Raw genomic sequence first — 27,866 nt, forward strand, 5'->3', positions numbered from 1 at the left:
ACTATCTGTAAATACATTTAATATGATGTATATGTATATGTATATATACTCACAGAAAAACATTTTTACAACAGGTTTACTACATCCTGTAAATATTTTCTTAATTAATATATGAATAAAAATAGGATGATTCTGTAGATGCTAGATTGCAACAGGTCATTGAAAAAATGTAGAGCATTTACTGTATTAAATAAAAAGGAATTAAAGTGATGAAATTGGTACTTAATACAAGAAGTCAGAGAATGATTAATTAAACATGGGAAAAGAAGCAAGGAATTAATAATGACACAGATTTTACTGAATTGGAAAACTAATTTAGAGTGTATACATGAAAAAGCTGAATCTTTGGGGGAAAGAAAAAGATCCAAACCAAAAAATGAGCTGAAGAATTGGAAGACTATAACCTTTTTAAATTCTCAGCTCTAATAAAGCATTTTAAAAATAAACACAAATATACAACTTTACTAAAAATGGCTGTAACCACAGATGCAGATGGAATTATAAAATTATAAGAGACTGCCATATACAACTACGTGCTAATACATTTGATAATTTTGGTGAAGCACATGATCTTCAAGGAAATTATAATGGACTAAAATTTATGAGGAAGAAAAAAAAACCTGAGTAGACCAATAACGTTGAAAATTTGAAAAACTCATCATAGAACTAACTCAAAAAAAAAAAAGAGCTAGACATAGTTTCCCAGGTGTTGTGTTTGAAATTCCCAAAGAACAGATGATTTCTCTGCTCTCTGAACTCCTACAGAGAATAGTAGAATACGTTAGCATCATCATTTCAGGAAACTAACACTGTCCTCATAGAGAAATTTGAAAAAGATAAAGAAAAAACCACAGACCAATATATGAATGAAAACACATGCATAATAGGTAGAATATTACTTGGACTGAAACGCTAGATTAATCGTTAATACATCATGACCAACTAAGTTTTATTCCATGATTTTAAAGAGGATCCTATATTATGAAAGCTATTCAACAGAGGCTGTCTACTCTAATAAGTGCTATTTCACATCGTTCTAGAAATAACCATGGTGCTAAGATCTTGAGAGATTCTAGAAACAACTGGGAACTTTATGTCATTGTCACAAAACACCGAGATCCCATGAGAAGAAGTAAAAATTATTAACTGGGCTCTCTGGGTTCAAACATCTCTGAATTGCAGGGGAGGAGGGGGCATGTATTTTAAGCTCACTTGATAACATCTGTGTTTGTCATATAGTCTGTGTTGTGATGACGAGGGGAAGGGACATTCACTGCACTTCATTGGGAGAAGATTTTTAGTTGTACTTCAGTAAGGTTTGGTCAAAGACAATATGAAAGGCAGATTTTGGTGCCTGTAATGGTGAAACAGCTGTTTTTGGACAAGCAGTGCTTCCAACAGATAACAATTATAAACTCTGGACAGAATATTTTTTGGAAAACAATTATTTAAAGACATTGGATAATGGCAAAAAGTAAGCAGAAACTGGAGTGGTAGGAACTCTTAAAATAAGTGAACCACACTCGGTGGCTGAGACCATTTTTAGATGGATTACCAAACTACTTAGAGGTAAAGGTTCCCAATTTTCCCAATTAACTAATGATTTAGAAAAGAGCAATATGTAGAAAATATACATACATATGATAATAGGTGGATAGAAAAAGGAGCAAATAGGACAAAATGTTCACTGTTGCTGAATAATTGTTATAAAGGGTATACAAGAAATCTTTGTACTATTTTTTGCAACTTTCTGTAAGTTTTGTGTGAAGTTGCACAACAGGCAAAACCAGACTGGAGCGATAGGAAGTAGAACTGGCGTTGCCTGTGGGGGATGAAGGCTGACTAGGAACAAGGAGGGGAGAATTTCTGGGGTGATGAAAACATCTGTATCTTGATTTGGGTGGAGGTTACATGAGTATGTGCAACTCATAAATCGGGGAATTAAGATCTCTGTGCGTTTCAACGAACGTGAATTTTATCTTAGTTTTAAAACATGCGCTGGAAACGTCACACATTTCGCATTCAGGAAATATAGCCACTAATGACAATAGGAACCCTCAAATCAGTACAGATTCTTAAGATGTTACCAGAAGTGCCTAGTCCCAAAATTTTTGGACCCCTATCAGGACTTCAAAGCAATTCTAATTCCTGATGGTGAGGGTGGTCCCCAGAGCAATAACAGGAAAGAAAAAGGCACAAGAATAGTAATTCGACATGATTCCTGGAAAACAAACAAAGCATCAATTGAAAAACTGCTAACAGTTGCAATTTAGAAAACCCGTTACAAAATGAAGTTTAAAAGAGCAATAACTTTCCTATAAAACATAAGCTATTAAAATATAAGGGGGAAATATTTTAATAATACCCAAAATATGAAAATTGAGCAATAAATACAAAGGAAACACACAGAATGCATTTTAAAAACCAACTAAAGCCATACTAAGATGAAAAAGAGAAGAAATGGGGAAACATACGTTTCTGGACAAAAAGACTCATTGCAAAAATACCGATTCTTTCTAAATTAACATAGAAAGTATCTTCCTAATCAACACTTCAATGCGATTTTTCTTGACACAAGTATTAGTTATAACAGTAAAGGGTACAAGGAACTGTTACCAGAATATACAGATGAATAGAACAAAAAAGAAATCCCAGCACCAATTCCAACTATATAGATTTGGATTTAGAATGTAACATGTTATTTCAAAAATTGGAGAAAAGATAGAGTTTATTCAATATATGTTTCTGGCACAACAGGATAACTGTTGGTGAAGAGCATAATTACCACAAAATAAATTTCAGATGTCTAGAGATAAAAGATGAAACTATATCTCACAGATGAGGCCATGGATGGCTTTTTTTTTTCCTTTCTTTTGGTTTGTCAGTATTTTCTTATATAAGGAACAATTTCTTGTATAATAAAAATGCAGAAAGTCACGTGCAGTCAGCATTTTGTGAAGCCACGCTCTTATTCTGTGCCTTGTGGGTGATACTAGCCTCCCACTTTGATGCTGGTGAGTTTTGGGGAGGCCGTCTTTTTGTCCCCCCTTTCACGTATTTTAGAAGGAGGGCAGGTCTCCCCTGCAGGGTCCCCTAAACAAAGGCAGCTGAGGCTGAAATTTGGCTCCTGCCCCGTGTGCTAAGCTGTGGTGAATGGCGTGGGCTTGCATCTGCCCACAGGGCACTGTTTCTGACTCAGGCTTGGCCCTGCGCTGGGGTGCTGGGTCCCCTGGCGATTTACCTGGTTACTGTTAAAATTCTCCTCTTGAGCCTTAAAGGTCTCAGCCTGGTAGTACAGACAGCATCGGGGATTCAGGCATCCAGCACTAAAGGTGTAACGAGGTGGAAGTCAAGAACAGTCCAGGTGGGGAATGCCACCTCTTCAGGTGTCCCCCTCTGGGTTTGTTAAACCCGATGGGCGTGAGGGTGATTTCCTCATCGGATTTTCCGGCCCGTCCTCCAAGGGCGTGGTTTGGTGCTTCTGCTTCCTGCCCCCCTAGGGTGGGAGAGTCCAGTTTCTGTGGAAAACCCTTCTCCCATTTTTGAGAAGCGGAGCCGGCTCGCAAGCCCTGCCCCTGACAGGCTTCCCCTTGCAGGGGCCAGCAATGACACTGGTCATGGGGCTGCTCCCCGCCTTTTCCCAGAAACACCCTCACATGTGTGTCTTCGTTCTGGTTTTGAGCTGCTGGTCAGATACTCCTCTAGTCCCTCTACTCTGCCTCGTTTCCTGGAAACAAAAAGATCCGAGTCAGTGTTTGACAGCTTCCTGCAGAGCCGTCCCACCTACACCCCACACAGCAAGTCCTCAGGGCACCCAGTGGGCACCCTCCCCCGTTTGCAGTGCCTCCGTAGGTTTTTCTCCATTTGAAGCTTCCTTGTGTTAATTCCCATCAGCGCCTTTCCTGGAAGGGTGGAGAAGAAAAAGGGATGGGTACAGAGAGGGTTCTTTTAAGAATAGTTTGCCTTCAGACAAGAGCTTCCACAGAGACCGGGGGAGAGGCTGGCCCTTTGGAGAGGACGTCTGGTGGCCACGAGGGTGGGACCTCTTGAGTGTCGGGGGTATCCACGTAAAGCACAGCACCAGCCCCATGTCAAGTCACTGTCACCAAGACATGTGCTGCTGGTACCCATCCTTGGAAACATGACTGAAACCAAACTGGAAGGGAGGGAGGGAGGGAGGGAGGGAGGAGAAAGAAACTCAAGTAGAGGAGCTTGACGGTGTCAGGAGGTTGTAGGTGTGAAAAAGAAACACCGAATTCCTACTGTAAGGTGTACGCGCTGACCCCACCGTCTGAGAGCATCGTCTTTCCCTGTTTATAGAAAACCACAATCACCAATCTCCAATATTGTGTTCATCCCAGATCCTGAGCTTCCTTGGGTCACCCGCAGCTGCAGCTCCACGGCTGTCACACGGAGGAGGACAGCAGACAAGGCGGTGCCCTGCAGCCTGGGGAAAGGACGCACAAGACAGGCCTGGAGGTAAGCGGGGAGGTCTGCGGGGAGTGCCGGGCTTACTGGGGGGCTCTTTGGGACAGATTGTGAAAGATGGTTCTGGAAAAGTGGGCGGAGGCCACAACATGAAGGATCCTGTGAACCTTGCCCTGTGCATGATGAGAAGTCAGAGAAAGGTCTTAAATAGAAGGTGACGGTGGTGACAGATGGAGGACTGGGCCTGCCTGAGGTTCCAGAAGTGGCTAACGACAGAGGCAAGACAGCAACTCAGCTCATGATCGTTTTATATTGGTGTGTGTGTGTGTGTGTGTGTGTGTGTGTGAGAGAGAGAGAGAGAGAGAGAGAGAGAGAGAGAAGGGGCAAGGTTAGCAGAGGTTGGAAACATTATGCTCATTAATTAATTCAGCAATCATTTTGCTGCTGGGTTGAGCAAATTCGAGAGGTGACATGAAAAGGGCAAAAGTGCTTGAAAATGTGGGAAAGCGAATCCATCTCTGGTGCGTTGGTTTCGATTACTCCTCAGTTATATCAACATCCAAGGAGATGACCTCATGTGTTCCACAGGCATGACCAAAGATTATGGCACAAACGATCAGAAATAAACAATGTTAGCGAGGCACAGCGCTCCGCAGCCCTGGGATGGCCCGAGAAGAGCTTGGCCTGTTTTTACATGAACCACAAGTTAAGGCGAGATCAGAAAGGAGATAGAAACCTTTCTCCATGTGCGCTGTCCCTGGGTTCATGTTGTGTAGACGGCCCGGGGAACCCTCTGACACCTCCCTCCACTCAGGAATTCGTGCAAGTAGCATTTCTCCTTTTGACAGCATTCTGCTGAAAACTGAATTTTCTGCCGTTTTCATTACTTTTTTCTTAATGTCCCACGGTTCTGCTTTTCACAGCCGCCTTTCCATTTTTATACCAGTTATAGCTACCCTATAAGTAACATCTTTGTCCAAAAGGCTGGAAACGGCACATTTTTTACCCTGAGACTGTATGGAAGACAAGGATTAAACCCTGTTTTTTGTTGTTGTTTTTTTCAAAATCTCCCACAGTGGTCAGCACATGGCACAGCACATAGTAGGTGCTTTAGTCTCAGCACTGTTGGACATCTCCCTGGAACAGGTTGTCCGAGGTGATGGCCGCAAAAATGGGTGGATTTATAGGATTTGCCAAGTGAGACCAGACCCTGGCCTGGACTAGTTTCATACCGAAATGCAGGTGGGAGGGAGCCCCACTTGTGACTAACAATAAACATCCTGTCATGTAGGTTGGTGAGGGCTCCAATCCAGCTTTAAATTATTTAGATCAACAATGACAACATTTTACCTGAGCGCAAACTCACGCCTGCCCCAGCTAGGAACCTCAGCTGCTGGTATAAGCTGAGAGGTGCACACGCTTCTCGTGGTTGAGACCTCAGTTACATGCAGAGCCTTATTCACCCTCAGATAACATTCTCCACAAGTTAATACAATCCACTTAATTCACAACAAGCTACAATTCCAAAATCTTTCACTCATATGTCATTACACTATGCAGTGGTTGGATTCTGGACTATTATACTTCCCCAAAACTGGCTCCAGGGAAAATATTTTTATTAGCTAGCAAAGAAGCCTGATTTTAGACGAAGGTATCTCCGCAGAATACTTTAATGTAACTATTTTTCAGTTGGGTGCATAATAGCCTATTCATTTATGTGGTAATAAAGCGTGTACAAAGGTGGTAAAAACAGAAGTGCAGAGTCTAGCCAGCTTACTGTTAAAATTAAGCAGATGTTACTCCGTTTCCATTAACATGGATATCACCGTAGTCAATTTAAGTTGTGGAAAGAATAATAAAATGTCCTTATAGTGAATCAGCAGCTTAGTATATTTATAAATTTTATCTTTATACTCCCCACATTCATAGGCAAGTCTATTTATTGTACAAACATGTGGCAACCCAAATCATCTAGATCATTGGCTTCAGAGACAAATCAGTTCAGTCCTTACGCTTGAAGAAGTCGTGAGATAATGAGTCGATATGGAGAAATGGCCATTTATAGGGGACCTGTCACCTCAGCCGCCCCCTCCCAGGTGCCTGATCAACCCTGTTACAAAGACGAAGGAGGTGGGTCCCAGAGATGTTAGAATATTTGCCCAAGGACACATTTACCAGGAGGAATCGAGATAAGGAAAAAAAAATCCGCTATTGAAAACATAAAACTTATCAAAAATTGAAGTACAGAAATGCCTGTACTCGTTAATAAGGGAGAAACTAAGACATTGGTTGAAAAGAATTACACTGTTGTCTGCACGGTTGCCCTTCCCTTCCCCAACTCGCACACTCCCAGCCCAGGCTTGCGGACTGGGTATTTTTCTGGGTATTTTTCTCTGTGAACCATTTTTAACACTTAACAGCGTTTCCATTTCCAGTCATGGCAGAGTGGATTCTGTTGACCGAACCTCCTGCAGATAACAAGTATAAACTTGGGACAAAATTTTAAAAAAAACAGCTTCTGGAGGGCGCTGGAGGAACATCAAACGGGGAAAGTGTAGGAGGTTGGATGCTTGGAAGAGCGGGGAGGGGGCTGGGCGTTTTCCATGTTTGCTTGACTTTGAAGAGAAAATGGCCTGCTGGGTGCAGTCGGCCACCCACTCAAAGCAGAGTGCGGGCTTTCTTTCCTTCAGGGTCTCTTTAGCGGCATTCAAAGCCATCTCTCTTTTTCTGTACCTGGCATGGAGGTGGGGACCAAACTGAGGAACAAGACCATGACCAAAAATTGTAAGAGCAGTGAAACGTCCGAGACCCCTGTTGTCAGTTATGGGAGGTCTCCACCACCAAAGTCAGGGGCCCGAGCGGAGACGTGGGACCCTGAGGTTTGGGATGAGGCTGTTGGCATGTGTGTCCATGAGGACCTTGGAACCCAGGTTCCTGGAAGTCTTTGGCTCTGAAAAAGTGTTTCACGACTCCCCATCCCTTGGTTGGAGACTGTGATGACGCCTTAGCTGATGCAGCCCCCTGTAAGACAGTGCTTACCTTCCTTGGGATTTTTCCACCTCCCCTGCTGGCTCCAGACCAGTAGCTAAAGTTTCCCAGCATAATTACATCCCCTGAGCTAGTAATGGGGGAGCTGAGAGGCGAACTCAGACCACCGAACTCCACGGCCCGTTTACTGTGCTGCCTGAGGTCACCTTCCTACCGAGCAGCAGTAGCCACCGAAAACTGTTTTCCCGCATTGCAGCCGCTGGCCAGCTGTAGGTATTCAAATTTACATTCATTAAAATGAAAATTTAAAATCCCATTCCCCAGTGACACGCACTCCGTTTCAAGTGCTCAGTAGCCGCGTGGGCTGGTGGCAGCCATATTGGTCAGTGAAATAGATAGGTCATTTTCACCATCACAGAATGTGCTACTTGATATATAACAGCAAAAATTAAATCACCCTCAGTTATATTAGCAACAGTATATAACGTACTTACCCAAAAAACTTAAACCCAGGGAGGAAAAAAAAAACAACAAAAAAAAACTTAAACCCAACTATCAAGCCCATATGAAGGAAAAAGGAAAAGCTTTATTAAGTGACATAAAAGAATAACGCAAGAGCCATACCATGGTTTGGGTGTAAGGATCAAATCATAATGAGGCCTATTGCCCCCAATGTGCTTTATACCTTTGACATAGTATATTCTCAGTAACAGCAGAGTAGGATTTTATTTTTCATTGCACTTTGACAGAACGATTCTAAAATTAACCTGGATTGGAGACAGTATTAACAGTGAAGAATGAATGGATACTTTTATGTCTAGGTACTAGTCCACTGTATTAGTTTCTCAGGGCTGCAGTAATAAATTACCACCATCGCTGAGGCTCGAAACAACAGATATTTATTCTCTCTCAGCTCTGGAGGATGGAAGTCTGAAGTCCGGCAGGGCTCCGCTCCCTCTGGGGGCTGCAGGACAGAGCCCATCCGTAACGCTCGCTCCCAGCACCCGCTGGCTGCCTCGGTCTTCTGGGCTTGGGCATATCACCCACCCTCTGTGTGGCTCTCCCATCTCCCTCACCTCCCTCTTGTAAGGACGCTTGTCGCTTGTCGTTGTGTTTATGACCCACTGGGATAATCCAGGCTGAGCTTCTGCACTCAACATTCTTAACTTAATCCCATCTTTTGACATATAAGGTAATATTTACTATCTTTTACTGATCAGGTGTAGCCCCAGGTTCCAGAGGTTAAGACAGGGACACACCTTTCTGGGTGTCACCCAGATTCAGCCCACTAAATGTACATTATAAAATATTGAGAGTTAACATAGTGTGGAAATGCCTCCCAAGCAGCTTCAAAACAGTTTTATAACGTATGTGATTACGTGTGTGTGTGTGTAATATACACACATAATATGTACATAGAGCCATGGAAAAGGGGATATTCTGTAATGTGGTAGACACAGTAATGGAATTAGTACTTTTACTATTTGTTGTGTTAATTTACTGTATTTTTTTAAAACAAACTTTGTTGCCCGTGTAATGATAAAATTTGATAAATATATGACTTTGAATTAATAACTCAGTGAACAGCCTTCTGCAGAAAACAAAATTCACGTCGTCACCCAGAGCCAGAGGTCAGATAGCAACACTTTCTTCATCTTGTCTCTATTCTGCTTCAGGCGCTTTGGATCACTTTGGTCCTCAAAGCCTTAACAAAGCAATTTTTGACAATTCCCAGTAGGGCAGAGGCAGATGTTTATATGACAATGTCAGAGATACCGGATAACACGCATACTGACCCTAAGAATGGTTGCAATGTGAAAGTGTGTTTTCCATGGGAAGAGTACAGCAGGAAACAAAAAACCGACCAGTTATATTAACGGAGGGGTGCCGTTATTTTGCAAAATTTCTTTGGGTTTTATTGATTCTTTGGGAGGCTCTCTAATGTATGCACCGGAAGTTCGAGTCCCATCTTTTACTCCTGCTTTCCCCTTGTTTACGCAGGAACAACTTCTGCGCACTCAGAATTGGCCACTGGGTTACTTAACCTCTCTGTTCATTTGGAACAGAGAAAAGTGCTTTCTTGTTCCCCAGGGCAGGCCTCTCCCACCCAGTTTTCCTAAGCTGGGAAAAGAAAATTATAAACACCTGGGATGCATAAAATCTCTTGACTTTGCAAAAGAAACCAAAAAACTTATTATTTTTCCAAGCAAAAAAATTATTTTTGCCTGTTTCTCTTTGCCCAGCTCTGTCACATTGGAGCACGGAACCAGTGTACAAGGGCCTTAGCAGAGGTTTGGCTCTAATTATAATGAACCGTGGTCGGTTTCCAGCAGGTTCTGAACCTCCCTGTGTATCAGACATTGAGAGGAGCCAGTGGGTTTCCTCCAAAACCCTTTAAAAATATTCATATAAAAGGGTAGTTTGTGCATAGCCTTGTACCTTACTTGATTTGGATAATATCTATTTAAACATAATATCATGCTAAGCCTCGTTAATATGTATGCCTTGTTTTTGTAAAGAGTTGTATTTTTAAATAGAAGAAGAACAGTGGGCGGGAAAGCTCTGTCTGATGAATGTGGCCGCTGGGACTCTTTACGAGGGACTCTCTCTCTAATAAGAGCTGTGTGCTCTCCTCTTTTCACACTCCCGGTCTCGATGCCCTGCCTACCCTTCTCTCCCAGGCCGTCTTCATACGAAAGTTTAAGTCATAGATAATGTTAGATCTGAACAGATGAATCGATAAAGATAATGTGTCAGTTACATTCGATGGAATACTGCTCAACCCTAAAAAAGAAGGACTTCCTGGTATTTACGACAACATAGGTGAAGGGCATTACACTCACTGAAATGAGCCAGACCCAGAAGGACAAATACTGCGTGACCTCACGTACCTGTGGCATCTAAAAAAGTCAAACTCATATGTAGAAACAGAAAGCAGAAGGTGGTTACTGGGGCTGGGAGGATGGGGAGGTGTTGGTCCAAGGGTACAAACCTCCAGTGATGCGATGAGTAAGCTCCGGAGACCCACCGAGCAGCAAGGCAACTGTCGTGAACAGCACTGGACTGTGATCTCGAAGTTTGCTAAGCGAGTAGATATTAAGTGTCCTCACCACGCTCGCACGAGGAAGGTGCCTGTGAGGTGATGCGCGCGTGAAGGAACTTACTGTGGGGATCGGCTCACAGTGTGCCTAATCAGAGCATCATGTTGCCCGCCTGAACTATCCACCATTTTTATTTGTGCATCATACCTTCCAGGGGGGCAGTGGGCATGGAATTTATGGAAAGAAAACAAAAGGAGAGCTCCTAAATGGAGCCATCCGAGGGAAGGTCATCACCTGATGTTTGGTTGTTATTGTCGTGACCCAGGAAAGCCCGGCCTGGGCTCAGCGGACACCTTCTAATCACTCCCTGGTCACACGGATGAGACGAGGACCCTACAGAATGGTGAGTGGAAGGCTACCGAAACGCTAAAAATCCTGCCAGACTGTAGGCGTGTTTCTGTCTCTATCAGCTTTCGACTCACGTCAGCTTTTGGGGTTTGATTTTTTTTTAAGGTTTTTATTGGGGAATTGGGGGATGTTAACAGCCCTGGGGAATCGGGGGAAGGGGAGCAGACAAGCTGCTGTCCTTTTGTTCTTCAGTCTAGTTGTGGAGGACGTCGCTTCACTGGCCCATGTTGGTATTATCATTGCGCTCTTCCCGGGCGAGGCAGATCGGTCACCAGCCACTGGACGGCCATTCACGGTGGCTCACAGCAGCTCACGCTGGCTGCCGGCCGCTCACTGTAGCTCATGGCAGCCCACTGCAGCCTACGCCGCTGCCAGCGACTCACGGCAGCCCAGGTTCAGGTCAAGCTGTTGTTCACCATCTTAGCTGTAGAGGACACAGCGTTACTAGCCCTCATGTGGGATCCGAACCGGGCCCTGCTGCTCAGAGCTGGCGTCCCAAGCCAACTCTTAACCAATGCGTCGCTCGGCCGGCCCTAGGGTCTGATTTTTCTTATCTGAAAAACGGAGAGGCAGATTGTTGTTCCCCCGTCCTGTGTGGGTTTTCCCGGGAATGAGAGGCTCCTGAGTGGGCTCTGTGTGCAGAATGAGATGTCCATGTTAAATGCACAGGGAGGTGCTCCCCTTGACAGGTAAGCAGCACGACCCCTCTGTTGCTCCACAGTCAGTGTGAACCTGTGGGTTTCTGGGTGCACATGTGGCCATTTAGTAAGACAAGCGATGGAATAAAAGCATTTTAAACCAAGGGAAGCCTTTAAGGGCTCGTATAAATTCCTTCACCGTAACGTAAGTCACTGCAGCCCAGAGGGAAGGTGCCACTCGCTGGTGGCCAATGCTTGGACGCAGGCTAAAGCACCAAAAAATCACTTAGCATTATTTTGCCAAATTATTAAACCCAGTGCCCTGCAACCATCCCCTGTCCCCTGCCATCCCCGCATTGGTCCCGACCCCTGTCCCTCTAGGGCAGCGGTTCTCAACCTTCCTAATGCCGCGACCCCTTAATACAGTTCCTCATGTTGTGGTGACCCCCAACCATAAAATTATTTTCGTTGCTACTCTATAACTGTAATTTTGCTACTGTTATGAATCATAATGTAAATATCTTTTTGTTTTCCTATGGTCTTAGGCGACCCCTGTGAAAGGGTCGTTCGACCCCCAAAGGGGTCGCGACCCACAGGTTGAGAACCGCTGCTGTAGGGGCTCAGCTTCTGCATTGCTCTGACTTTTCGTGTCAAATTTCTAAACAACCTTGTTTAAGGAATCGGCCTTAGCCTTTGGTGAACGGGTGATTTCTAGCAAGTTTATTTTTGGCAATTTGACTTTGAGCCTTTGAGTTCCTTTTTGTGCTTAAAATAGATACTTTTAATAAAATACAAGCAGTACAAAAATTGTGCAGCAGCCATCAGGAAGCTAGCATTTAAGGTAAAAATTGTGTTTCATTTGGGAGAAAGGGCAACCGTGTGAGAAAGACTCGCCATCATTTTTCAGCCCCTTTCGTACGAGGCTTTTCTCCCACAGGCAAAGAAGTCGCACCAGTTGTGCAAAAAAAAAAAAAAATCTGCCTTTACTATCTGTGTCTTTTTCAACTTCAGACATGCTTTTCACATCCATAGTGACTTTATGGAGCCTAATAACCAATTAATGGCTTTAAAACCAGTGGGGATCCTGTTCTCCCCCACAACCTGAGATACATTATTGATAGATGCTTTCAGCCCTAGGTCTTGTTGGATGTTTAAAGTTCAGTGTCAGCCTTCACATTCTCTCACTCAGTCTCTACTGAGGTCAAGCTTTGGGAAGTGATGCTGTCCCCAAAGAGGTGAAAACCAGAGACAGCGCCCAGCAAGGTGTGGAGCCAGGCATCATTTTTTTTTTTAGCCCACGTCTCTGCACAAGGTGGGCGACCTCAGCGTCTTCGTGGGGCCGGCCACTTCCCTCCAGGCAGGTGGGACCTGCACATGTGGAAGAGACGTGATGTGCATAAGGACTGTTACAACGTCTCACCGTGTGCGCGTCTTCTTCCATTTGAGTCTTGGAACGATCCTGTGAAGGCAGGTGGCATTGTTGACAGCCAGTATGGAGAAAAGAAGGCCCTGAAACCCAGCGCTCCAATGCGGGCTCCAATCCTCGTCTTCCCCTTCGCCTCCCCGCTTCCTGTAACAGGGATGCAGTTTTGGTAGCTCTGCTCCACCGTAAGACAGCTCTGAAAAGGCAACCTCTTAATGACTCGGATTTGAATACCACTCTGCTGTACTAATCGGAATTAGACCTTTCTTAGCAAAAGAACTGGTACACTATTAAAGTGTTCCTTTTAAATGTTTTAAACCGGCTGATACCGCAAGAATAATAACACAGTAAAAGATAATGGGTAAATATGTGATAATAACCCTTAGAAAATAATAACCTGTAGAAGACTCCCAAATAAAATAATAACTCTTAGAGAAAATACAAATAAAAAGCACTTAGGATCATGAAAATATTTTATATACACAGTTTAAAACTTTGAAAATTCTCTTATTAAAGCAATCTCTTAAAAAGGAACAAAAATTAATCATTGCTAACTACCTATATGTGTATATGCTTTCTACACGTACAGAGGGTGCCAAAAAAAATGTATATGCATTTTAAGAAAGGAAAAAACTGTATTAAAATTGCAATACTCAATATATGCCAATAACAAAAGATGAATACAAGTCACGTTCGACTTCTGCAATTACAAGATGTGCTCAAAGCGGTTCCCATCAGCATAATTTGAATAGTTTTTGCCTTTCTTAAAATGTGTATACATTGTTTTGGCACCCTCTGCATGGTGTTAGAGTGTTTTATTTTGCTTTTTAAGATTAATTACACCCATGATATATTTTCTGGGAGGCCACATAGTATTTATCATTATTGTTTTAATGAGTAAATCTTAATCCATTTAGATCATTTCCCAAAATTACCTATTTCCTTACTGTTGACCTCTTAGGCCCTTGCCAGCGTTTCTGTGTAATAAGTAATGCAACCGAGAATCTGTTCACAGATATCAAATCTTCATTTATTTGAACTATTTCTCTTGATACCGAACAGGAGTGATATTACAGAATCAAAAATTAGGGCTACTTTTCTGTTTTGCTATGTATTTCTATACCGATCTCTAAAATTCCAGTGGATGGTGGCACCAGCCACTTCTGTGTATCAGAGTGCCGAGTCAGTGTCACCAGCATGTGTTATCAGGCTTGTGTTTTGCAAATACACATACTACCCAGTATGTGGGTCTTTAACCCATACCAGGTGTGAAAGCACCCCTCCACCTGGGCTCTGATTGACGTCCTTGCCCCACCTTCCCAGGAAGCTCTTATCTTTCCCCATCCACATCCAAACACAATGGAAATGGAGTTTCTCCCCTCTTTAAAAAAAAAAAAAAAAAAAAACAAGCTACGCCTACCCCAGGTCACACTTCCTTCTGCCATCACTGTCCTTACTACCTTTGTCCTTTCACAGACAAATTGTCCACCGCCTTATCTCCCAGTCACTCCTCCGTCCACTCAGAGGCATTTGTCTTCCTCTGTACCCTGGGGATGAAGGGAGAGTGGGAACTTGTTCCTGTAGAGATCACTGTTCCCCTCTATTTTATTATCTGGTCTGTAATTTTTTGATCTTCCTCTTAGCACACGTGGCACCAGCGCTTGGCTTAGCCATTTCCTCCCTCTTGAAACGCCCACCCCCCAGGCTCCTGAGCCGCAGGCTCTCCTGGTGCCGCTGTCCGTCCTGGCTGGTCCTTCTCAACTTGGCCAGTCGCTCCTCGTAACCTCGCTTTGCACTCCTATGGACCCTGTGGGCTGGTGCCATCACGTCCATTGTATAGAAGGGACGCCTAGGACCCAGAGGCGGGAGGGAGCTGATTGATGCTGGGTCACAGTTAGTAGAATTACATATCTTGATCTGGTCTGACTCTAGAGCTTCTATCCTCCATCCCCCTAAAGCCCAGCTTGCCGGCCTCGCCCAGAGGGGCCATAGTGACCAGGAGATCTTGGCTGTGTCGCACTTTTGTGTTACTATCTGCAGGTCATCTCTTCTCTTTGGGGTCTAATTGCAGATCAGGCTTTATCACTTACTAGTTGCACCGCTTCCTAGCTGTGGTACCAGAAGCAAATTGTTTAGACTCTCTCAACCTCAGTCTCTTCGCCTATGAAATGGAGATAATTAGAGGCCCCACATCATAGAATTGTCATGAAGACTAAAGGCTGTAATACATGCCAGGCATTTAGCGGAGCATTTCGTATGTAAGTCGTTAGTTCTCAGTAAAAGCAGTTGTTATAGTGACGGAGCTGACAGAGAAGGGGTGCCAAGGGCAGGGTTTGGACTCGGTGATCTCCAGACCCTTCTTCGCTAAGATGGGATAGTTTCCCAGGGAATGGCCATTTCTGAAAGGTGGTTCCTGACTGTCCAGGTTCTGTGGGCCGAAAGACGGCTTTCATTTTGGATTTAAATTTAGATTCCGCCCTTCCATGACCTGGCTCTCATGAGAGGACTTGGTGCTACTTGGAGGCAGAGCCATACCTGAGACTCACAGTCCTGAGCTGAGGCCACAGTCGGTTTTGTGACACTTACCAAGGGAATCAAGAAACTCAGGCAGGCAGGCAGCTTCTCGGACTCTGCCTGCCACAGGTCAAAGTTCAGAGGCCCGGCTCCCTTGTCCTCTGCGTGTGTCGTCACGCCACCCACACTGCTTCCTGGGCATGTGTCCTTCCGAGGCGAAGGCCCCTGAACTCGCCATGGTGGGCACTAAGGGGGCACCTCACAGGCAAGGGTTAAGGTGGAGGGCATCTCGTCTTGGCCACCACGAGGGCCCAGCAGCCCGGTGGCACTGCTCCTCTCCAACTGGGTCAGTGTCTGCGACAGGGTGTAATTAAAGGATCCGCTAGCCGCATAGGTAGGAAACCTGCAGAGACTCCAGGCGGAGCTTCGTTTCCTCCAGGGCAGCCAAGGGTGACAAGACTCAGCACTGTGCCCGGGGCTGGCTGTGCAGCAGGCTGGTCACTGGAGAGAGGACTGTTCCCCTGGCCCGGTGACCCCACCTCACTGTGAGAGAAAGGCAGAGGCTGACGTGCCTTCTGAGCTGACAGTTAGACATGCTTCTCTACAGATGGGCCCCAGGGGTGTCATTGTCACAGCAGCATTAGAATGCTGGCATCAAAGCTAAAGATACAAAGGCATGGAGCAGTTGTTCCCACCTCCACCCCCATTTGATAGGCGAGGAGACAGGCTCAGCGATATGAGAGCGCTTGCCCTAGGTGACACCGCAGTCCTTCGCGTCACTAAAATTGGGACCCCCACTCCCCTCACCCACCAGAATTCCTTTCCCATTTTACTGGGTGCCCTTCCAAACATCACAGTTCCCCACATGTAAACCCTTCTTCAAGTCCCCCAGAACATCTCAGCGTCCTTTGGAAAATGGTTTGGGGATCGTATGAAAATGTTATGAATGAGGCTTATGTTCGTGTGTTTGCTTCTAGTAAACGTATTTCATACCAAAACAGAACAAAATGACAGAAGCATGAAATGACCTGTCACTGAAATACCACCTTCTGGAGGCAGCGTGCTGTGCGCGAAAGACGGTGGGTCTCGGGCTCCAAGGACCCGATCTCCAGTCCCGCCCTGCGCTGACTCTCATGTGTGGCCTGTCTCTCCCCTCTGCCTGTACAGGCCTCGGTGACTCCTTACTCGCTTCTCCAGGGAGGGTGGGTGGGCCTAAAGTGCTAGCCAGCGGCCTTTGAGGGATGCACAGCGTCACCTCCCTGACTGAGCGTGTGGCTCTGCCTTCACTGCCTTGAGCCAGGGAAGCTTCCAGAGCACTTCTGTCAATTCCAAAGGCGTTTACGGTCCATCACGGGTACACGCGTGCCGGCTCTGCTGTACATGCCGTGTGGCAGGACAGGGCCGCATACAGACTGGCCTGAGAGGCGCGGCTTCCCCTCCAGTGGGTGAGCGGGTCTGACACGTGCAACTCACGGTTCAGCGCACCCATGAATCCTCCTGCACACAGCCTCTTACTCTGGGTGTGTCTTTCCTCCTCTGTCTTTCTGCGCTTTATTTGGGGCATTTTCTTTGACCTGCCTTCCAGTTCTGATTCTCTTCTCAGCTGTGTCAGGCCTGCTCTTACGCCCATGCAGTAAATTTTAGTTACTGTGCCTTTCAGTTCTAAAATTTGCTCTTTGTTCTTTTCCAAATCTGCTATGTGAATAGTTTCCTGTTCCTTGCAGAGATTTTCAAACGTGGCTTTCATCTAGCTCCTTTATCGTGGTAGCTCAGTTGTTTTACAGGACGTGCCTGATGGTTTTAGTATCTGGAGTCCCAGATACTAGACCTGTTCGCTCAGACACCGTTCTTGTCTCGCCAGGACAGGTCGTGAGAAGCGTGCCGGTGTGTGCAGTGTTCCACTCCTTCTGATATGCAGGTGTCTGTTTCCCCGTTTGAAGTCCGCGTGTGTCTGTGTGTGCACCCCAGATTTTTTGAGATGTTAACCAGACTTTCTTCTTGTGCTTGTTGATGCTGTGTGTCCTCCCCACGCATCCAGGAGCCGCGGTAACTTGCTGTACGAACTGGTCTCAGAGAGGAAGGATGGAACTCAGGCTCTAGAATCACAAACGGCAGACATCAGTGAGGCTGCTGAATGGATTTGTTAGCCTCATTAAATAATAGCCTCTAAAGCCAAGATTTGCAGTGGCAGAATATAAGTCTTTTGTTTATTTGTTTTTGAGAGAGAAAGGAGGTCTTTGAGAGTAGGTAGACCAAGGAGGAAGGCATAACGTTTCTATAAAAAAAAACAATCGTTTGGAAAGAGAATGAATGCTGTTATAAGGTCCAGTTCCTGCCAAAACAGATATAAAAATTCAGCACTCTGGCAAGGGAAAGACGTGCTGCCTCCCAGACGGGTTTGGCAAGGGATCCTGGAGGGTGATGGGGAGCACCCGAGAGCAGAGGTGACGGATGCCTTTCTTCTTGGGGTGACCTATGTGAAGCTCTCATAGAGGCCCTGCGCTCCTCACCAAACAAAGGGATAAAGTAGTGATGGGTCAGGAGCTCAGGGCAGGGCGGGCAGAGCGACCCCTGGCATCCCAAATGCCCAGGACTAAGTCGTAGCACCCACCCAGGCAGGGCCCATGGCGAGGAGACACTCACTGTGTGTGCAGTTGGCTGTTGGAGCCCATGGCAGAATGGTGCACAGGGAAAGTGAATGTTACAGACAAAAAGATTAATGGGGCGGAGGGGAGCCCAGAAGTAGGCCCGCATAAATACAGGCGCAAAGGCAACCCAACAGAGAAAAGTTGGTCATTTAGTACATAGGGCTGGAACAACTCGACATTTACATGCAAAAATGTGAATCCAGACACAGACCTTACGTCCTTTGCAAAATTTAACTCCACACGGATCATAGACCTGACTGTAAAATGCAGAGCTAATGTAAAACTCCTCGAAGATAATAATATAGGAGAAACTCTAGAAGACCTTGGGTATAGCTATGATTTTTTAGATAAAACACCAAGGGCACAATCCTGAAAGAAATAAATGATAAGCTGGACGTCATTAGCATGAAAAACTTCTACTCTGCAAAAGATGATGTTAAGAGGATTAGAAAGACAAGCCCCAGACCGGGAGAACATATTTGCCAGCGACACATCCATCACTAGTGCCATAGTAAGTTTCATGTAAAAGTTTGATCTGACAAAAAATTCTCAGAAAAATGCCCAGGACTTATCCCTGTCCCAGCAAACAGCCCTTATGAAGTGGCATCTGACGGGTGAGACACCAGCACACCTCCCTGCTGGCATCGCCCCACCCATTAGGGTGAATTCACCCCTTTCCCAGTGAACCTGCCACAAGCCCCACGGGGGAGGTCACCTCAACTCAGATGCCAGTCAAGGCTTGCACAGGCACCTCGTGGCCAGTCCCTCCAGGTAGGAACTGGGGCACGAAGCCAGGTGGATCCTGGCTTCAGGGATGCGATGGATCTGGCGGCACAGGGCGGCCTGGAGCACAGTGAACTGAAGGCAGTTTCCTCAGGCATTTTCCCAGGGGACAGGGTGGTGACATTCCAGGGCCACCGGCTTCCTACCTTAGGTCCCACTCATCCCAAATGCTCCGAAAAGAGCTCCAGTTCAACCCAGCAACACGAATCGCACTGGGCTGAAGGGCTTGTCTTCTGAAAGGGGCTGTGCCTCCTTCCACATTGACCAGAAAGCCTCTTTTTTACCTGTTGTTCACAACTAGTTTTCCTGTCAACTGTATGGGACCAGCTCTTCTTGTAGACACTCATTTTGGCCGACATGTGGCCGTTAATATTAATGCATGTTTTATGCTAGAGAAGAATATGATATTAATTGCTTTTAAGGAATCCTGGCATTGTAGGTGCATTTTTGTTGTTGTTACTGGACTTAAACTCCAATCAGGTTTCTGTAAAATGAAATACAACCAATTGAAAAAAAAGGGCAGCATCAGGATTCGAAACTGTTTGGGCAACAGAAAGGTCTTTGGATTAGATCTGTGAGCTGGGACAGCCAGGATAGCGTTAGCCTTTGAGAAAGAGGAGCCTGAGCTGTTGTTCCAGTGACTGAAATTTTACATACATAAGGAAACTCACTTTCATAGTTGCAGACTGGCAAAGGGAAGGAGGGATCTGGAAAACTCACAGAGGGTTGCCAGCAGAAGGCGGCTCAAGTGAGTCTCTTGAGGGAATGAAAACCCCTTTGCAACACACAGGCGTTCTCTGTCCCTGAATCTCCCTCTGTCGCATGGAAAGCCGTCCAAAGTGGCTGCAGCCCCGAGAGCAGGGCAGCCATAGAGCTGGACCTGTCATTCAGACGTGCAGTTGAATGCAGGACTAGGTTTCATGCCCGCATGAAGAAATTGCCTGTGTCTAGAGCAGCGGTTCTCAATCTGTGGGTCGCGACCCCTTTGGGGGTCGAACGACCCTTTCGCAGGGGTCGCCTAACACCATCGGAAAACAAAAAGATATTTACATTACGATTCATAACAGTAGCAAAATTACAGTTATAGAGTAGCAACGAAAATAATTTTATGATTGGGGGCCACCACAACATGAGGAACTGTATTAAGGGGTCGCGGCATTAGGAAGGTTGGGAACTGCTGGTCTAGAACGTTACTCGATGGTACATGCCCTCTAAGTACAGGAAACGTTAGCAAGGGACAAAAGTCTTCTCATGCTAAGTAAGCAAGAAGTGGAGAGGCAGCTGGAATTGGAGGGGTGGCCGGCTGGCATCCAGACGAAGGCGATGTGCCCGTGGTGTAACCCCTGTCACGCTGGACAAATTCAGTGAGGAAAGCTGCAGACCTGTAGTTGAGATGGAGTAGAATTTACAAGAGATGAGACAGAGAGAGAGATGTAATGGAGACTTACACCACAAGCCATTCAGGCAGAAAATACTGGTGACACTTGCCTTCAAAAGTAAAAATAAAATTAGAACGGGCAGGGAAATAAGGTGTAGTTGTGATGTACAGTAGAACTATGTCGGAGGCGGCGGTAAATCTGATACCGTTTAACGCAAACATCAGATGAGTGCATAGAAAGGAAAAGAAAGGATGAAGGGAGATATATAGGCAGGTATTTGAGGCAAAGCTCAAAGCAATAGGAAAAAAAATAGTTTAAAAAAAATAGTTGGCTGCAGTTAGAAGTGAATTGAACAGAAAATGGAGCACAAAGCTGGTGAGCAAACAGATGTCCAGTTTGCACAGACTTGAGCGATGACCAGATTCCAAAGGAATTGATGAACCAACATAATTTTAATCCAACGCAAGCCAAAAAATATTATAGAAGCCAGGTGCACAGTAAGAAACGCCTCAGGAAGGGCAGTGGGGCAGGGCCAGGCTGCGACCGCTGAGAGCATCTTTATCTATCTATCTATCTATCTATTTATTTATTTTTAATTAAAGTTGATTGGGGTGACAATGGTTAGTAAAATTACGTAGCTTTCAGGTGTACAATTCTGTAATACATCATCTATATATCACACTGTGTGTTCACCACCCAGAGTCAGTTCTCCTTCCATCACCATATATTTGATCCCCTTTACCCTCGTCTACCACTCCACTTCCCTTCTGGCAACCACTAAACTATTGTGTGTGTGTCTATGAGTTTTGTTTCTTCACTTGTTTCTCTTGTTCTTTTGTTGTTTTCAGTTTTATATGCCACATTATCAGTGAAATCATGTGGTTCTCTACTTTTTCTGTCTGACTTATTTCGCTTGGCATAATAATCTCAAGATCCATCCATGTTGTCACAAATGGCACCGTTTCATCTTTTCTTATGGCATCTCTTGACAGTTGCTGGCGAGAGGGTTTGTGCTTTCGTGTTTCCTATCTGAGAAGGACTTGATGACTCTCAGACACTTCTCTTTCTGGGAGATCTGCAGAGCAAGTGGGCCTCACAGGTGCAGCCCAGAATAATGGGCATCTAATATTCCATGCAGATCTGTCTCTATGTAGAGATAATATGGACGTCTTTTACAGCATGACCTGAACTGGACCAGGATTATCACTTAAACGTGTAAAGACACAAAGGATAAGAAATTCACTTAAGGGAACTACTCTTTATTTCGCACATAGAGAAGTGACTTTTTGTGGCTGATACAAATCCATCAGAATTACATTCAGGAGTTTTAGATATAACGAAGTCTATCATAATTCAGTATTTTCTATTTCTTTTCGTATTCTGTTTGAGCTGTTCTTTGATAGTAAACTATTGAAATGTAATTGCAGTTTTAAAAAGTAAGAAGAAATGAAAATGAATGCTGTCGTGAGCATTGGTGTAATGAAGATGGAAGAATTGGCTTGTTTTTCATGGGCCTCTAGGTATCTGATGATGCGGGTGAGGGTAGGGATATGGTGGGAGAAGAAGCATGCAATGTTGCTTAGCGATGTAAAGAACTAGGGAATTGATAGAGAAAATGGAACAAGAGGAGTGAAGAGAAGAGCAGATCGGGAATCAATACTTTGCCTGGAACAGGACAAAGGCACTGTACTTCCTCCTGATAGTGAGAAGGAAGCCGAGACCTGGCTGCATGGGAGAGAGGGGATGGAGGCAGGAGGACAGAGGTTGCTGCCTAAGGACGGGACACGCGCTGAGATGAGGTTATTAGAGTGCCGGGAAGACTGGGCTGGGCTCAGAGACACGGCCAGGCAGGCTGGGCGCTTTCCTCTCCACACAGCAGAACTGACTCCAGTAATGAAGCTTCCCTTACCTTTCATATAACTCTGCAACTCGGAAGCCGATGAGCTACATGTTGTCTGTACCAGGGATGGTTAACGCAGCGAAGGAGACGTAAGCAGGGAGAATGCGGGGCTGACGTGACAGCTGTCTCCAGATATCCTTGGTCCTGCCATATGGGAGAGAAGATGCACTTCTGACCAGTGGATAGAATTAACAGATGGATTTTGGCTCCACTGAAGGGACATTTTCTAATAATTAGAACTGTCACACAATGGAATGGATGATCTGGGTATGTGGAGACCCCTGCATGCTGGAAGTGTTCAGGCTGGCCTGCCATCTGTCAGAGATGCCATCAATCCAGATGACTCACTTTTAAAAATAACATTTTGTCATAATTATTAGAGTAGAATATGTCCGCAGGAGGCTGTTAGAAAAATAAAATATTAAAAAGAAAAGAATCCTTCACCGTCCACAGTTGACCACCATTTAATAGTTAGATGTATTTCCACGTGGTGCTTCTTTTTCTGTGCAATAAAAATCTACACGTGTACTTTGTAAAAGCATATATATGTTATATACATCATGTGGCTTTCACAAAATATGTCCTTATATGTACTACAAATGTAGCTGTGTGGCTTCTGTCCTTCATACGATATTTTTCTGGGTTATTAAGTAATCTTCAGAAGCATGATTTTAATGTGGAGGATGAATTAATCCTATAAGCGTCTATCTAGCATTATTTGTACGACTAATGTGTCGTTGGACATCACACACACACGCACGCACGCACACACCCCTGTGTGTGCACATTTTATGTCTGTGGGAGGAAATCTTAGAAATATTGAGTCAGAAAACTGGACATTTTTGAGTCACTTGATACAAGATAGGCTTCCAGAGAATATATATATCAATTTACCCTCTCAAAAGAGGTTCTGTTAATCACAGTCCAGCCTGCAATCAACCATATTATGTTTTAAGATACTTGTTCCCACAGTTTTGTCTCTGTCTCCTCGTATATACTGTTAGTTTATGCTTAACATTTAAATATATATGACCTCATTTTTGTGGACTGACAGAAAACTACAGCTGCCTGTCTGGTGTCCCTTGGTTTCACAGTTAACGTTCCTGGTAAAGTAGTGAGTAAAGACCTGAGAGAATGTATGGCCAAATAACCAACTGAACAGCACAGGACCATGTCCTAAAGAGCTCATCCGCCTTTGGTTTTATACAGACTTTCCAGTTAGTGAGCAGAATTAGCTAGACTGGTGGCTCAAAATGTTTTGTACTAGGAAACAGATCAAGTCAGGAGATGTGGAGTTAAACCTGTTTTTCCACTACCAACACCTCTCCTGAATTAAGAGGCAATACATCAGATAAGGGGTTAATATCCAAAATATGTAAGAAACTCATACAACTTAACACAACACACACACACACACACACACACAATCCAATTGAAAAATGGGCAGAGGACCTGATTAGACATTTCTCCAAGAGGACACACAGATGCCCAGTGGACATATGAAAAGATGCTCAACCTCACTGATCATCAGAGAAATCAAAATTAAAACCACAGTGAGATACCACCTCACTCCTGTCAGAATGGTTATCGTCAATCAACAAATAATTGTTGTCCAGGATGTGGAGAAAAGGGAACTGACGTGCATTGTTGGAGGGATTGAAAGCTGGTGCAGCCACTATGGAAAACGGTATGGAGGGTCCTCAAAAAATTAAAAATAGAGCTAGCACATGACCTAGGAACTCCACCCCTTGGTATTTATCTGAAGAAAGCAAAAACAGTAATTCAAAAAGCTGTCTGCACCCCTGTGTTCACTGCAGCATTATTTGTAATAGCCAAGAGATAGAAGCAACCTAAGTGTCCATCAAGAGAAAAAGTTTTCATGAGATACTAATATGGTGACCTTTGGTTTTTAATCACTACGAAACCATGAGCAAAATATTCAGTGTTAGAGCATCGTCACATGTTGAACATCGACACCGACAGTATGAATGACCCCCAGGGGATGGGTCAGAGGGATGGGATGCTCAGTCATGGAGAGGTGAACCACTTCTAATCTGGCTACAAGGACCAGATTTCACAGGCATCCATCCTCACTCGTGCCGCTCCGATCATCTCAGTGCAGTTGGTCCATTCAGGCCTGACACTTGCTGAAGCTCACTTACTCCAAAGACAGCTTCACTCCATGCTCATCTGGACAGGCACATATATTTGCGAGGCCCCTTTGTATGTCTGTTTATTGCACATGAAATGAATGTGAGCTTGTGAGGTCTGGAAATGTCAGTGGATAAAACCGTCTGATCACCCAAAGGACCGGCTTCGTGGGTGTGTTTGGAAGTTGAGAGGTGCGAGAAGGCTTATTAGCAGAGGGAGTGTCCATGGCAACCAGCCTCACGTTTCCTTGGAGATACTGTGCTTTGGCGGGAAGCCATCGTAAGAAGTGCATCGGAATGGAGTCCAGGAAAGACAGTGACACAACCTTTGCACGGGGACAGATTGCTCCAGACATGTGCATCATGCTACAGATGGATGTGAGTCTCCACATATAGAAAGCACGCAGCAAGTGGGTCAAAGCTGAGAATTCTAAGAAAGAGAGTCTTGAAACAAGATCCCTTCTGGCCCTCATCTCAGTTGAGCAAAGGAAGCACCATGATTCAAACTTTGAAGCAACCCCTGCACAGATCACCGCGTGCCACTTAAACACATGAAATTTTCCCAGAAAATAGAAATGTGAACTACATGCACAAAGTTGGCCAAAAAGAAATCAATTCATGATCCGAACATTGAAGCTTACAGATTCAACTAAGGAAGGCAGCCATTGACAGTCTTGTCCCTTTTACTTCATTTTACTTTAGGGAGCTTCCTATATTTAGACCAAAAGGGGATGGGGGAATTTGGGATAGAGTGGTCGAAGAGGCTCTGGGGACTGTGCCCCGAAATCTCAGAGGAGGATTGAGGAGCAATGTAGGTGGTAGGAGTTGGAGGTAGCCTGGATGTGCAGTGCGTGTGCCCGCATACTCTCCAGGCCAGCACGGGCTGCCAGTGAAGCAATGGTGCCGTCCGTGTAAGTGCTCCAGGAGACGGCAGGTTAAATCCTCTTTACAGCCATACAGCCCCACAGACATTCATGGTCTATTCTGTGTGTGTGTGTGTGTGTGTGTGTGTGTGTGTGTGTGTGTCCTCTTAGGGAAAAGAGAAGAAAACAAATTGTGACTGTTAACTCTTATTCTCAATTTGAGACCAGTCTTGGTCTGTGTGCATTGTTCTCAGAAAGATCAGTTTTACATTTTAGCTACAAATGGACAGGAAACAGCTGGAAAATTTTCTGGAAGGAAACTTCAAACTACGCACCAGCTTTTTCTTTGCTTTAGCTCCTAAAGCAAAGGAAAGGCCCTGCCTAATAATCTCACTTCAGCTGAGAAAATAATGTTTGGATCAAGTGGTATAACTGCCAATTATCAGTAATGATGTTCTAACTGGGTAGCATAACTGCCTATCATTTTTGCCTTCAGAAGGGTATTTAGGAGGAAAAGAACCCCTCCCATAATTGAAGTAAGATGACCTAAGCCCTTGGTATCTGTCCCACACGCGAAAAGAGGAGGTTTAAGCTCTGTTCAGATATAGGAGATAAGAATTAACCTCAAAAGCAGAGAGCTGAATACTCAGGCAGTGTGTGTTTGCCTATTTTTACACATACTGTAAGGTGTGTGTGTGTGTGTGTGTGTGTGTGTGTGTGTGTGTGTGTGTGTGTGTGTGTGCGCGCGCGCGTGCGCGTGTGCGCGTGCGGTAGATGAACAGTTGTAGAATCATTTGATTGGTCCCTAAGCTGCTTGGCATCTTGACATTCTGCCTCATTGCTCATTAAAATATTCAAATATGTCTAGTGTACAGAAGGAAGCCCCCTTGGACTGTGCCAAGCTTCTAATATAAAGAAGCATTCACAGCGCAGGCCAGCATTCCAGATTCTCTCTCGTTAACTAAACACGTGAAGGATTAGGCTGCTCAGAGCTTACGGCTACACCTTGAAGCTTCCCAGGGAGGCATGCCCAAGTTCAAGCCCACGTCACTGGTAGGCCGGTAAATGTTGAACAGTCAGCCCTCGAGGGAGAAAATGCTCTGATTTGTAGCATTTGCCAATTTCCATGGTGTAAAATTTCCAGAATGACTGATTTCAAGCTACTGAGGGTTTAACAAATGGCTTGCAAAATTCATGAAAATCTGACATTCAACTCTTGCAAACTGGCACGAGGCAGCTTCTTTTCACCAATTCAGACAGGTTTCCAGATGATTCCCAAAATAACGGCAATATTGTCCAATTGCAGACAAATTAACCCAACACGAGAAGAGATCAGCATCCTCTCAGAGCTTGAGTTTCAGTCCAAAACTTAAATAACTTTTCATAGAACTGGATTCCACAACAGGTCCAAAGTTTGGGAAGACTGGCCTATTTTAGTTAAACTTTGCATTTTTAATCATGACAGTAACAGCATGCTCATTATAAAACAATCGGAAAATGCAGAAAATAATTTTCTCTGGAAGCCCGTAGCAGTGTCCCTCGGGCACTGACAGGGACCAAGAAATGACCCAGCGCTTAGAAACCTGGGCGCACATTCTACGCTGTGTATGGCTCTCTATGACCCTCTTGTCTTGGAGTATTATTTGCTCTCGTAGTGGGGTAAAAACCTTTGTGCCTCACAGAGTGTATCTGATTGTCCAGAAGGGGGTTCTGTGTGGCTGGGAGGAAAGGTGCCCTGTCATCAGCTCTGACCCTACCTGGCCTCGCCATTCTTACAGTCAGTCAGCCGCTTAAACCAAGAAGTGTCTCCAGCTGATGAACCATGGAACCACTGTAGGTTCAAACCACTTAGTATGGTGACGCACATTAGTATTTAAGATACCCATCATTTATTAAGTTAAAGTTCTGGAGGTAAACTGGTCATCAAAACACAGTCTCTGCCCGTGTGGAGTTTGTAGTGAAGAAGAGAGATACCATATCGTAACACACATCATGTATTGACATGATGACCAAGTCCAGTCAGTGCCGTCACTAAAAAAGGACAAAATACTCTCAGAGTTTGCAGCTGTGATGTTTGATTTGAGAGAGGAAGGATAAGCAGGAATTACTTAGGAGAAGGGGGTGAAAGGGAAGGATATTCCATGCAGAGGGTGCTGCTCGTGTGGGGACCCCGAGGTGGGGACGTGTGCGGTGCCCCCTGCGGAACTGGCCACTGGCTGGTGTGGCTGGAGAGAGATGGAAGCCAGAAATGAAGACTGGCAGTCGTGACTGCACCCTGATGGTCTGAGCCATGTGGCCCATGGAGACGTAGTGAAAGCTGTGTACCCTGTCCCTAGAAAACATGGACACTTAGGTCAGTTCCTTGAAGATGCTGAAGTTGTGGGGGTAGAAACAGAGTTTCTTTCTTCTGTTCACTCTTGTTTTGTACTTAATCCCCTTTCTTACTCTGTAATGATACCTTAAGCAGATTTCATAACTTTTGAGTCGTCTTTGCTTTTGAGGACTTACCTTGGGTCAGTTTTAACACCAGCTGGCTAGCTGAGAACAAGCTCCCGACAGTCCAGCATCAGCCAGCTTCTGTCTGAGGGTTTGGCTGCAGAAGGAGGTGTGGGCGCTGTTCCGGATGCTTCTTTACTCTTGTGGACAGATGGGGGTGGAGCAGGCACCTCCCTCCTCAGCTGGGCAGCTCCAGGCCTCTCCTCG

The 27,866-nt window shown here is 45.1% G+C and overlaps 1 long non-coding RNA gene across 1 annotated transcript in view; it reads left to right on the forward strand.

The window, feature by feature from the left end:
* Window positions 1–4,372: 4,372 nt before the first annotated feature.
* Window positions 4,373–27,866, forward strand: part of LOC109381448 (uncharacterized) — a 64,506-nt gene continuing 41,012 nt past the window's right edge. Inside the window, exons 1-2 of the long non-coding RNA XR_002123749.1 lie at window positions 4,373–4,479; window positions 10,783–10,860. This is a non-coding gene — a long non-coding RNA (uncharacterized LOC109381448). The remainder of the gene's footprint in view (window positions 4,480–10,782; window positions 10,861–27,866) is intronic.

Source organism: Hipposideros armiger, unplaced genomic scaffold (genome assembly GCF_001890085.2).
Source record: "Hipposideros armiger isolate ML-2016 unplaced genomic scaffold, ASM189008v1 scaffold_48, whole genome shotgun sequence".
In the NCBI taxonomy this organism is placed as follows: domain Eukaryota; kingdom Metazoa; phylum Chordata; class Mammalia; order Chiroptera; family Hipposideridae; genus Hipposideros; species Hipposideros armiger.